Source organism: Lissotriton vulgaris, chromosome 5 (assembly GCF_964263255.1).
Source record: "Lissotriton vulgaris chromosome 5, aLisVul1.2, whole genome shotgun sequence".
Lineage (NCBI taxonomy): Eukaryota > Metazoa > Chordata > Amphibia > Caudata > Salamandridae > Lissotriton > Lissotriton vulgaris.
This window is the reverse complement of record NC_141693.1, coordinates 241,709,712-241,722,115: the sequence shown is the minus strand read 5'-3', so window position 1 is coordinate 241,722,115 and position 12,404 is coordinate 241,709,712. Positions and strand designations below refer to the sequence as shown.

Sequence of the window (12,404 nt, the reverse complement as noted above, 5' to 3'; positions counted from 1 at the left end):
ACTCTAAATGGTTGGAGCGAGCGTGTTATAAGATAGCTCCAGTTAAAACCATCTTTCTCAAGAATACTCCCCTCTGCTCCTTGGAAAAGAATATAATGAAACAGAGAAGAAGGCCTATAAGAAGAGCCTTCTAAGCTATAAACAACTCCTGTTTACTGCTAAACAAAAGTTCTACACTGGCAGAATTGATATGGCTAAAAATTCGGACAAAGAACTTTTCAGAACAAGTTCAGTCTAGTGAGGAACTTTGCGAAAATATTGCTAATTTCTTCCGAAATAAAGGTTATTTTCTCAGTGTTCAATGGTACAAGTGCAAAAAGGAGGAGGAGGAACATGAGCTTTCTATTTCCCCCCCCCCCATACCCTTGATAAGTTTGAGCCACTATCAATGGACAATACTCATAGTATGCTCATGGCAGCAAGATCAGGCTCCACGTTTGACCCTTGCCCGGCTGCAGTAGCTAAACTAGCCGTAGAACCAGTGACCCTCGCACTTATGCCTATCTTTAATGCCATGAATGAAACAGGACATTTCCCTAAACCGTGGAAGGTGGCTTCTATTTTACCTCTTCTAAAAAAAAAAAAAAGCCCAGCCTTGACCCAAAGGATCCAAACAGCTTCCGTCCAATCTCGCCGCTTCCTCTTCCTGCCAAAATGATAGAAAGAGCGATAAACTGACAACTTAGTGCCTTCCTTCGAGAGACCCAAGCCCTGGACCCTACCCAATATGGCTTTAGGGAGGGCCGTAGTACAGAGTCGGCTCCCATCAAGGCTACTGATGAGATTAGGAGAGCTGTGGATCAAGGTGGTAAGGCCGCCTTGATCCTACTGGATCTGTCCGCAGCCTTTGATGCCCTCAAACGGTCCATCACAATCTCTTGATGGACCGTTTGAAGACATGTGGGATCCAGGAGAAAGCATGGAAGCTCCTACAATCATTCCTAACAGATAGGGTATCATTGGCGGATCACCACTCAAAGCCATTCAAGTTGCCCTGTGGAGTTCCGCAGGGATCATCGTTGAGCCTGACGTTATTTAATGTATATGTTTCATCATTGGCTCCGATCATCAGTGCGTTTGGCTTTGGTCTCACCTCCTACGCGGATGACACCCAAATTGTGATCTGTCTGCTTCCAGGTCTCCTGAAGGGGATGAGTCAGAGTGTCCAGGGATGGGGGAATGGAGGTAAGGGTGAAGGATTCAGGGGGTGGGAAGGGAATGAGTAGTGTTCAACGAACTCCGCCATTCCCATCAGTGTCATTAGGAGAGTGTCTCATGGTGGGTGGCAAGTTATCAGCGTTGTCCAACAAGTATGCTGGACCGGTCAACTCTCTCAAGTTCTGCGCAAAAAATCGTATGCATGGGCCTCTGGTTTTGTCAAATTGTTGGAGTGTGTTTTCGACAAATGCTATCGGCTTTTCCATACCAAGGAGTTCCCAGAGTTTATATAGCCAATCTGCGTCTCTGTGCCCCATCTGGACAGGAGGACTTGCTTGACTGCACACAGGACTAGGGTAACTGCCTTCCCCCTCGCTGAGAATAGTGGTTAAGCCAAGGCGTTGGGTAGTCCTAGCAAGATGTAGCTGGGGAATTTAGGTATGTCAATGTCATACATATCATGTCTGCTAATATATCAGTCCTGTAGCGGTGTATTTGGAGCAATCCCATCGTAGGCAAGTCAGTGTGCCTAACTGGCCACATTTGCACCAGCATCCATAGTCGGCGTCTCGTTGGCTGCCCTGGCCGGTGTGTAATACCAATAGTGTGTTATTTTAAGTAGGGTTTTTTTCAGTGGCGGCTGGTAAGTTTTGGAGGGGGGGGTGGTCAGGATACACACTCACGCCTAAATACACATAACACTCAAAGCAATGTATTCACACACAAGTGCGCATGCAAACAAACCTATCCATTCATAACACTCTTCACCAAACATTCATACATACATGCACACACGCACCAAACAGTTTAAAAGAAAAACAAACCCTTGTCTGTAGCCAGTTCTGCCTTGGAGGTTCCTGGAGGCTTGGGACTGTTGCCTTCTGTCATTGGCTGACCTAGGCTGTCACTTCCTCAGCCCAGCAAAGTTCAGCTCAGGCAGCCAGGAGCCTGCGCTAAATGCGCATGTCTGGCTCCTGGCTGCTTGAATTGAAAGTGAACAGTGTCTGTCAGGCTCACCTTTGTGCAGCCTGACAGACTCTGTTCATGAGGGGCGAAAGGTGGAGGGACGTGGCCCCTCAGCCCTAACAGATCAGCCGCTCCTGGTTTCGTTCCCAGCTGTCCTATGCAGTAAGGTGTGGCATTGGCGCAAAACATCAACCATTCCTTCGGGGGGTGAAAGGCGTTCGCATGCTAGTTCCCACCTCCGTTGGGCTGGGGATTTGTTAGGGTTTGTGGCTGTGTTGAGGAAGGCGTACACATCAGAGAGGAGGCCCTTATCATTGTGGTGGGTAGAAGCCACTTATCAAATGGCATAATTTATTTTAAACGTTTTATGTAGTGCCAACATGACCTTCGCAGGTATTGTAGCACGTTACAGATAAGGAGCAGAGACGTCTAGAAAACCGAGTGTCATAAACAAGACAATAGCATGACAGGCGAGTACTAATAATAATTACAAAAACTACCACTGTACAGGTTAAGGCAAGCAATACCCCCGAAGACGGTGGTGACACGATAAAGTTAATACAGATAGCTCTAAAAAGGGAATAACATAACCAGCTAGCAATAATCATAATGTTATAATCTAGAAAAGAGCAAGATCACGCTACCCCTAGATAAGGGCTGCGTCACCACAATGTAGAGAGAGATTGCATTCACCAGATAGCAGTATTCATGAGTGTAGTCCATGAATTACAATATGCTAGGAGGATGGAGTTCTTAGGGTCTAGGGCAGAAATTTGTTCATAAATAGTAGTTTAATTTCTTTCTTGAAAGATGTAGTTGCAGGGTTCAGTCTTATTTTTTATGGTGATGTGAGATCCAAATTCTTGGGGTGATGACAGTGAAGGTTCTATTGTAGGTTTTCTTTTTGGAGAATCTCTGTGGTTTACGCAGTATAGTGCTGGAGCTTCTAGAGGATCTAGGACCTTCCGAGAGTTCAAGCTTCTGAGCGAGGTAGCTAGGGGTATTGAAGTGTAGAGCTTTTTGGGTCATGCATGCAACTTTCAGTTGAATTTTTGGTTCATAGGGGAGCCAATTGAGGGATTTCAAATCGAGGGTGATGTGACTATTTCTTTTTGATCCAGTGATAAGCCTTGCAGCAGCGTTAAGGGGTCTTAGGGGGCTGTGTAATGGGTCTGCTAGCATAAGGATGCACTTGAACGTGTGGCACCCAGTGTTTAATAGTGATATATTGCCAGTATTCTGTCTCCAGCACTCCATAGTCCAATTTGATTTGTGAAAATTCTAAAAGGCTGCGCTGGTCAAAAAACTCCTATCCTTTTACAATTGGAGTCTTGCCATGAAAAGAATGTTGTGCCGGGCAGCGCAGGAAGGAAATCTGGATTCCCTATAATAGGCGTTTGCGGTGAGATATGGGTGGAGAGATTCTTGGCCAATGTAACCCTTTCTCAAGTTACTGATCGTGGCCCTCATGACCGGTGATATGTACCCCCCACAGCCCCATCCCATAGCTGCCCAGCGGGCAATGTGTTCTGGGCAGCTGTGGGATTTTCAATATGTGTATGCTTGCTATCAATTGGTCTATAAAGCACCAGCGCTGTTCCGTGCTCGGCCTGCTCCACCCCATAATATACCTTAACTGTGCCGCTTTATAGTAACGCGTTAGATTAGAAATACCCAGGCTTCCCTCTGCCATGGACATGTAAGCACATTTTCTGGCTGTGCATGCCGTCTTCCCATCCCTTATATAGTTTTCAATCAGGTGTTGTGGTTGTATGTATGCGGGGGCTGCACAGAAAGGGTTTGCATTAAATAGAGAATCTTCTGACGAATGGCCATCTTGATTGCTGCTATCCTATCCAACCAATAGATGGAACCGCCCCTCCAGGATTGTATGTCAAAATGATCAGTTGCTAGCAAGGCTGCATCATTAGGATTGTATGTCAAAATGAGCAGTTGCTAGCAAGGCTGCATCATTATGTTCCACCGTTTTTTCTATTGTGGAATTAATTTGAAGGCCCAAGTATTGTATACCTTGAGCATGGAAGCGGAAAGAGGCTCTTCAGCTGGATTCTATTGATCTGGGTTATAGTGAAGGTGAGGGTCTGGGATTTCTGTGTATTTACTTTAAATCCAGAGACCCTGCCAAAAGCTTCCATCTCCAGCAGGAACTGAGGTAGACAGGAGCAGGGTTGTGTAATCGCAATCATGACGTCATACACGTATAGTGCGCTTTTATGTTTCTGGCAGCCCATAGTAATGCCTGTGATCGGGGTGTTCATGCAAATCTATTCCACCAGGAGCTCCATATATAAAGCGTATGAGAGGTGGAACAAAGGGCACCCAGTCTTGTTCCTCTCGCTATACTATAGGGTCTGAACGGCAGGCTATTGACTCGTACTGAGGTTGTGAGATTTGTGTAGCTACACCATAGCCATCTCTGAAAGTTGGCGCAGAATCTTGTCTTTGAAAGTAGAAGTTGGAGAAAGGGCAATGCACATAATCACACGACTTTTCAGCATAGATCAACAGGAAAATGGCTGAGACTCTAGAGTGGTTCGTCTTATCTATAAGGTGTAAAAGCCGTTTTGTATTGTCGCTGCAGCGTGTCTTGGGGGATGCATGATGGAACCATGCATTCCGTTGTAATGCTGTTGCAGTGCGAATACCGTTACCACGCATTACCATTACCACACGTTTTTACAGCGATTATGCCTTTACCATTCATGTCTTCACAACGAATTTCGTTGTAAAAGCATGAATGGTAAATGCTTATGCATGGTAAGGGTTTTACAAGTAAACTTTAAGTTTTTTATAGGTAAGTATAAACCCTTTTTATATTTATATAAAAGGTTTATATCTGAAAGAAACAGTTAGTTATAGATTTCTTACCTTAGAATTTTCCCTAGGCGTCAGACTGGATCCAGAAAGTTTTTAGTCTGCAGTACCCCTGCGCATCGAAAGGTGGCGTCGGTCAGCTCCGCGTTCATCGTGGTTGGTAACGTCAGGTAAGCTACTAGGCACCGCCCTCAAATCAGTTCTTAATTTTTCCGCCCCTGCCAGGGCAGATCCAGAGAGAACGGTACCTCCAGTCACTTTATGACTGACTTTTTGCTGACTTTTGTCGACACCGTTTTTGAGTCTTCGACTCCTGATGCACGTCAGGGATGCCCAGCTTCAAGGCTTGTGGTTCCTGTAGCCGACTGATGGCGGTGACTGATCCGCACCGCGTGTGCCTGTGTTGTCTGGAGTGCGACCATGACTCCAAGTCGTGCTCCTAAAGCTTCTCGAGGCCCGCGAGTTGGCTCCGTGTCGTTAGAGGTCCAGGTCGCATGGGAGGTCGAGGTACTGGTTGCCGAGTCATTATCACTCTTCTTCCAAGTCTTCGCACTCCGGGTCAGGTAAGTCGAAGCACAAGAAGAAGTTGAAGAAGCATTGTCGCACTTCGACTTCTCCCTGTCCGTCATTCGACGTGTCGAGGGATGCGGTTGATGCCCCTTCCCGGCTACGCGTAAGGAGCCCGAAGGGTCGACTCCGGTCTTCCCTCCTTTTCCAGGACCTGGAGCAACCCCTGTCCAGCTTCGCCAATTTTACAAAGCGATGCATGCCATCTTTGGGCATCCCGACTCCACTGGTTCGCCTTCGGACCCTGCAGACTCAGCTGGGGGCCCTGGGCCTTCGATGCCGTTGGCTCCGGCGCCGCATGGTCCCCTTGGATCCAGGCCTGGATCTGGATCGGCGCCTGTTGACCTAGTTACACCTCCCCGGGCGCCGATTCCTCCGGCAGCACGTCCGCAGCCGACGTCGGCTGTGTCTCCAGGTGACGTCGAGCCCGGGTGCCACCTCGATGTAGACACTGAGCCTGACCGACGCCGGATCCGGCGCCAATGGGTACTTTTGTGCCTGTGCTCTACCCTGGCTCTTTTAGACCAGATTGGCAGCCAGAAGAGAGTGAGGAGAAGTAGGAGGGGTCTGGAGACCCTCTAACTGATCAGTTGGGCTACGAACCAGACTGGATAGAGGAACTGGGGGAAGCCAGTGGTCTGGATACCTCATCAGATCTTGGCATGTTGTCGTCTCCTACTGTGGCTACGGAGGAGGGAGCGTCTTATGCCGTGGTGTTGCGTGGGGCAGCCGAGGCTCTCCACTTCGAGCTACCTACGGTGGGAGTCAGGACTAACCTCCTGACAGAAGTGTTTCAACCGGCAGCAATTTCTTCTGAGCCCCTGCTAACGTTTTAATTGAGCCCTCACTAACATCCTTTTGGGCACCTGGTCCAGGCCCAACACAGGAGTCCTGTGAATAGGATGATTGCCCGAAATCACCGCCCGGCCCGGGCGACCCATCTTTTCTCTTCCAACACCCCACCCCTGAGAGCTTGGTGGTCCAAGCCTCCACCTCCAAAGGTTCATTCTCTAATACACCACCTGATTGGGAATCCAAAAAGTTGGACTATCTTGGGAAGATGTTTTCTTCCTCCAGCTTGGGACTGCGGTCGGTAAACACTGCATGTCTGTTGGGCCGTTATACCCACTGTGTGGGATACGGTAGCGCAAGTGCTGCTGCAGTCCTCGGAGAAGACTCGGGCCCTACTCGCCCGTGCCGAAGGGAGAGACGCAGCAAAGGTTACCATCTGCTGTGGGCTGGGTACCGCCGACTCACTAGGCAGGATGATTTCCACGTTGGTAGCCCTTCAACGCTACGCCTGGTTGAGGTTTACTGGTTTTTCAGGGGATGTCCAATCCACTCTTATGGACATGCCCTTTCATGGCCTTCGCCTGTTCGGCGACAAGGCTGACAACGCACTGAAGTGCTTTAAGGACTTTCGGGCTATGGTGAGGTCCTTGGGCCTCTCCACCATCTGCCCTGCCCATTATGCTTTTCACCCATTTCGTGGCTACGGAAGGGGTGCCCCGCCACGTCCCGCCCTGGGCCACAGGCCAGCACAAGCTGTTCAGCCCCTGCGCTGCCGGGGACGTGGGAACCACCGCCATGGTTATGGGGGCCAGCGGGCAGGCCAGTCCACCACAGCCCCCTCTGCCGCAGCCTCCAAACCCTCCTAGTCCGACTTTTCAGGGCAACCAATGGCCAGTGGGCGGCAGGATTCGCCATCACCGCCCTCACTGGCGCACCATCACGTCTGACTGGTGGGTTTTGCAGATAGTCTGAAGGGGCTACTCCCTCCCCTTTGAGACTACCCCTCCATCCATGCCACCCCAGTACCATCTCATGTCGGAGGATCATCTGGCCCTTCTCCAACAGGAAGTTTCGGCACTCTTGGCCAAGGGTGCCATCTGGCGAGTTCCTGTCCCTGAAGTTGGTTGTGGTTGCTATTCTCACTACTTTCTGGTACCCAAGAAAGACAAAGGTCTGCGTCCTATCTTGGATCTCTGGAATGCCAACCGCTTCCTCCGGAAGGAGAAGTTCATACTGTTGATGCTAGCTAAGTTCCTTTCTGCCCTTGACCCTGGAGACTGGATGGTAGCATTGGACTTGAAGGATGCTTACTTTCACATCCCCGTCCTGCCGGTCCACCGGCGTTACCTACAGTTCCCGGTAGGCCACAAGCACTTTGTTTACTGTGCTCCCCTTTGGCCTTACCAGCGCCCCTCGGGTGTTCACGAAAGTGATGGCGGTGGTCGCAGCTCATCTGCACAAATCAGGGGTTCCAGTCTTCCCCCTATTTCGACGACTGGCTGTTGAAGGCGGGCTCTCCCCAGGCAGTTGTATCCCACCTCCAAACTACGGCCGACCTCCTGCATGCACTCGGGTTCTCCATCAACATGCTGAAGTCACACCTGACTCCCTCTCAGAAGCTCCTCTTCATCGGAGCGGTTCTGGGCACAACGCAGTTTCGGGTCTATCCTCCCGAGCAGCTAGTCCGGAATATTTGTGCTATGATTCCAATCTTTCAACCTATATCCCATGTTTCGGTCAAGATGACCCTCCGGCTCCTGGGCCTGATAAACTCCTGCATCCTGCTGGTGGACCATGCCAGATGGCATTTGCGGGCTCTGTAGTGGGACCTGAAGTTCCAGTGGGCACAACATCAGGGGAACCAGTCTGATTGCGTCCAGATCTCAAAGGGCACTGCACATCAATGGCAGTGGTGGCTAACTAACCGGGATTGGGTCGAGGGCAGATCCCTCTTCCTTCCCTTCCCCAACCAGAGTTCACAGTGGTGACCGATGCATCACTTCTGGGATGGGCCGGCCACATGGGGAAGGCAAAGATCAGAGGTCTCTGGTGTCCGGCGGAGTCCTGGCTCCACATCAACCTTCTGGAGATTCGGGCGATTCGTCTTGCACTCAAATCATTCCTTCCTTCTGTCCGAGGAAGAGTAGTGCAGGTGTTCACGGACAACACCACCGCCATGTGGTACTGCAACAAACAAGGCGGGGTGGGGTTGTGGACCCTTTGTCAAGAGGCCCTCCACCTCTAGACATGGCTGGAACATCAGGGCATATCCTTGGTGGTTCAACACCTGAAAGGTTCCCTGAACACCAGGGCGGACGAACTCAGTCGCAGGTGCATGATGGATCACAAATTGCGCCTTCACTCAGAGGTGGTGCAAGGACTCTTTCAACAGTGGGGAGAGACTTGGTTAGATCTATTCACCACCGAAGAGAACGTGCAATGTCAGCAATTCTGCGTGTTGGCATTTCCAAAGCGGTAGTCGCTACGCAAAGCTTTTTGTCGCTAGTGGAGTTACGGTCTTCTATACGCCTTTCCGCCTATACCACTTCTGCCCAGAGTACTGAAGAAGATCAGGCACGACCTGGCCCAAATCATTCTTGTGGCTCCGGATTGGGCACAAAGAGTCTGATATTCCGAGCTGCTACACATGGCCATTGATCCTCCGATCAAACTGCCTCTTCGGGAGGATCTTCTGTCACAGCAGCATTGGACGGTCCTCCACCAAACCTGTCCATCCTCCACCTCCTTGCGTGGAGGTTGAGTGGTGGCGGTTGACAGCCTTTTACCTGCCTCCTGAAGTCTGTGATGTTATTGTGGCAGCCAGGCATCCCTCCACTAAAACGGTATACGCCTGTAGATGGAACTAATTTGTGGCATGGTGCGCAGCAAAGGCTGTGGATCCCCTATCTGCCCCTCTTTCTGAGGTTCTCTTGTTCCCCCTTTCTTTGGCCCAGCAGGGCTATGCTCTGGGCATTCCAAAGGGCTACCACTTGGCCATTTCAGACTTTCTTAGGCTTCCTGATCAGCCTTCTCTTTTCAAGTCCCCTGTTGTATTTCGCTTCCTTAAGGGCATTACTCATCTTTTACAACAAGAAAGAATTTCTGTGGCCTTCTCCATGTTTGAATATCTTTACACAGTGTGCTTGAGTGCTTTAGTTGCATAGGCTACCACCACACAATGTTCATTGCTTTGTTGCTGTGGAGAAGTGTGGCTCAGGGGTTAGAGGCGGCAGACCCGGAAGCTGAGATCGGCCCTGGACCAGGGTTCAATTCCCCACCTCGGTGGGTCTTGGGCTCAAAAATTCCACGGACTCGATAATTCTCGCTCCGGTGCCTTCTCAACTCACGGGTTCACACTCTGCGACTCTGGGCAATAGCTTGCTTAATCTCCACAACGGCCCCTCGCGGTGGGATGCCTGGCTTTCACCTTGTGGATACCCTGCCGGGGTTATCTCACAGGGGAATACCAGGACGGGTTCCCTAAGCAAGCGCCGGGAAACCCTTTGTGGGTAGCTGTGCGCTATATAAGCTCAAATACATTTACATTTACATTTGCTGGAGCAGCACAGCATTGAAACCAGTAGGGTTGGCTTTGACAGACAACTCAGTTGGTTTCTGAGCAAACTTAGTGTTTGAGGCACGTGTGGCTATAGATACTCTTGCTGTGCATAATCCTGCCATCTAGTGTTGGGCCCCGATGTTTGCAAGTCGATGTTCTTCAAAGAAAGTCTTTCGAGTCCTGAGGTATTGTGACTCCTCCTCCTGCTTGTAATGTGCATGGTTATCAACTCCATTGTTAGATTGTTTTCTTTTCGATGTCTGGTTCAGATTTGTGCTCCTGTGCTGCACTTCCACACCGTTATGGTGCGTTGTGTAGGTTTACATGGTTCTTTCCCTCTGTCGGTATTGTTATTGATCGCGTTTCTGTTTCCCTTCCGTTCGGATCGATGACTCCTGAGTTGAACGTCTGCTTTTCGTCAACCTCGGACCCACATAAGCCTTCGCCCTTCTGGGCTTTTTTCACCTTCAGGTGCATATCGCCCACTATGTTTTCTTGGCGATGTAACAGATGCCTTCCTTGCTGCCACACAAAATATCCTCGGACCAATCTCCATCATGTCTAAAATTTCCCCCTAGCACAACGAGGCTGCTTGCAATGCCTGCCGCTCCTTCTGTTCGAAGCAAACACTACGCGACCAAGTTGTCTCAGAGGACCAGAGACGACACCCTGGACCTTTTCTGCAATGAGGATATCGATGGGGAACACCATCCACAAGTGTCTGCTGCGGACAAAGGAATTTTCTCCCTTGAGGACCGCTCTGGGCTGAAATTCAAATATCGTCCGCCTGCGCAGCCATCTGGGAGTACAGTACCTCCCAACTTGACACCGATCCCCCACTGGACTCTGGCGCACCAGACACAGACTGCCCGGCCACCACTGCCTTTGGGCCATGGTCGGCACTGACACACATCTTTGAACGTAACGTCCATCCAGGCATCAAAGAAACCAGAAAAACAGACTGCTTCAGCACTGACCGCACCTGCCTAGGAGCCAAGCTGGCCGTCGGTGCCTCCATCTTTGACGTCAAAGCCGAAATCTGGGTCAGAGCGGAGACCTTCAGCTCCAACCAGCAAGTCTGAGCAGGGATTGGGGCTGGCGAACCGATTCTCCATAAACTGGAAGAAGAGATGGACGCCCTCCAGAAGCATGTTATGATACATTACCACACGGGCGAATACTCACATGCCCTCCGGGATTTGTGTTCAACCATCGAAACGGCCAATGTCCTTCGAAGAAGCCTTGGACATGCCACTCCCACCGAAGCTGCGCAAGAAAGTCGACACCTGATTCAGGCGTTGGGAGACTGGGAAGGATGATTCCTGGGACACTTATGACACTGACCCTCCAGTAGACACAGATCCTGACCTGTTCCCTGCCCTCCCCTCCCCTCCTGATGATGCCACCTCCTACCACAACCTTATTGGTAGAGCTGGCTCTTGCAAGATGGATCGCCATACTGAGACTTTGGAGGAGGATTTCCTTTTAGAGACCCTTTCCTCCACACACTGCTTCGCTCAGTATCTGCCCATGCTTAAAGGCATACTCCATCACACCCCAGGCATTTTTCACGACCCAGTACGTGCCAGTCATAACACCAAGGGTGGATAACAATGATAAGGCTTCCCCAACTGACCCTCTCTACTTATGGGGCCAGCTTACACCCAAGTAGTCGCTTCCTCCTGTAAAAGGGCCAACTCTCAAAGCACTGGTGATGCTCCTTCACCAGATAAAGAGAGTAAGAAAATAGATGCTTCAGGTAAAAGGGTAGCTGCCAATCGGCCAACCATTACGGATTTCCAATTCAATTGAGCTGCTTTCTAGGTACGACTTTGCCCATTCGGATGAAATGAAGGAACTCCTCCAATACCTCCCAGAAGAGCAGAGGAAAAGTGGCTATCAGATTGTCTCTTAAGGGAAACAGATATCCATCACCCTCATTAGCTGTGCCTTAGATGCTGCTGGCACTGCTGCTAGGGGGTGTCAACTCTAGTGTCCTTTTGCGCAGGCATGCATGGCTTCATATCTCCGGTTCCAAACTGGAGGTCCAGCAAAATTTGCTCAACCTGCCCTTCTATGGGCATTATTTCTTTGGACCACAAGTTGACCAATTCTTAAATAAGATAAAGAAGGACACTGAGACAGCTAAAGCAATGGGTGCTTTTCAACCCCCTACCCCACATCGGCTCCTTTCACTATGCATTCTACCATGGAGGTTCCCAGACCAACTCCCCGGAAACATCCACTTCGTACTAAAGTTCACACGCCCAACACCCCTCTCACAGAGGCTATTTCGAGTATCCTACAGAGGGAACAACTCGAAGGAGATCGGTGGCTTCGATCTCTTGCCCTGACGAAGCCTTTGTAAGGTGAAAGGCGTTGGCTGCCCTCTTTTTTGGAAACATCAACAACCAAGACCCACGAGCATCTATTCCAGTGATTCAATGCCTATCATTAAATGTGATCTTCAAAACGTTTTCTTCTGTTGCCTCTCTATTCTCTGTACAAAAGCGTCCTCCAGTCTGGC

At 50.1% G+C, this 12,404-nt stretch overlaps 1 protein-coding gene across 2 annotated transcripts in view; it reads left to right on the top strand.

Moving 5' to 3' along the window:
• RGS3 (regulator of G protein signaling 3) overlaps window positions 1-12,404 on the top strand; it is a 688,935-nt gene that overhangs the window by 387,194 nt on the left and 289,337 nt on the right. The gene's annotated exons all lie outside the window — the stretch shown is intronic.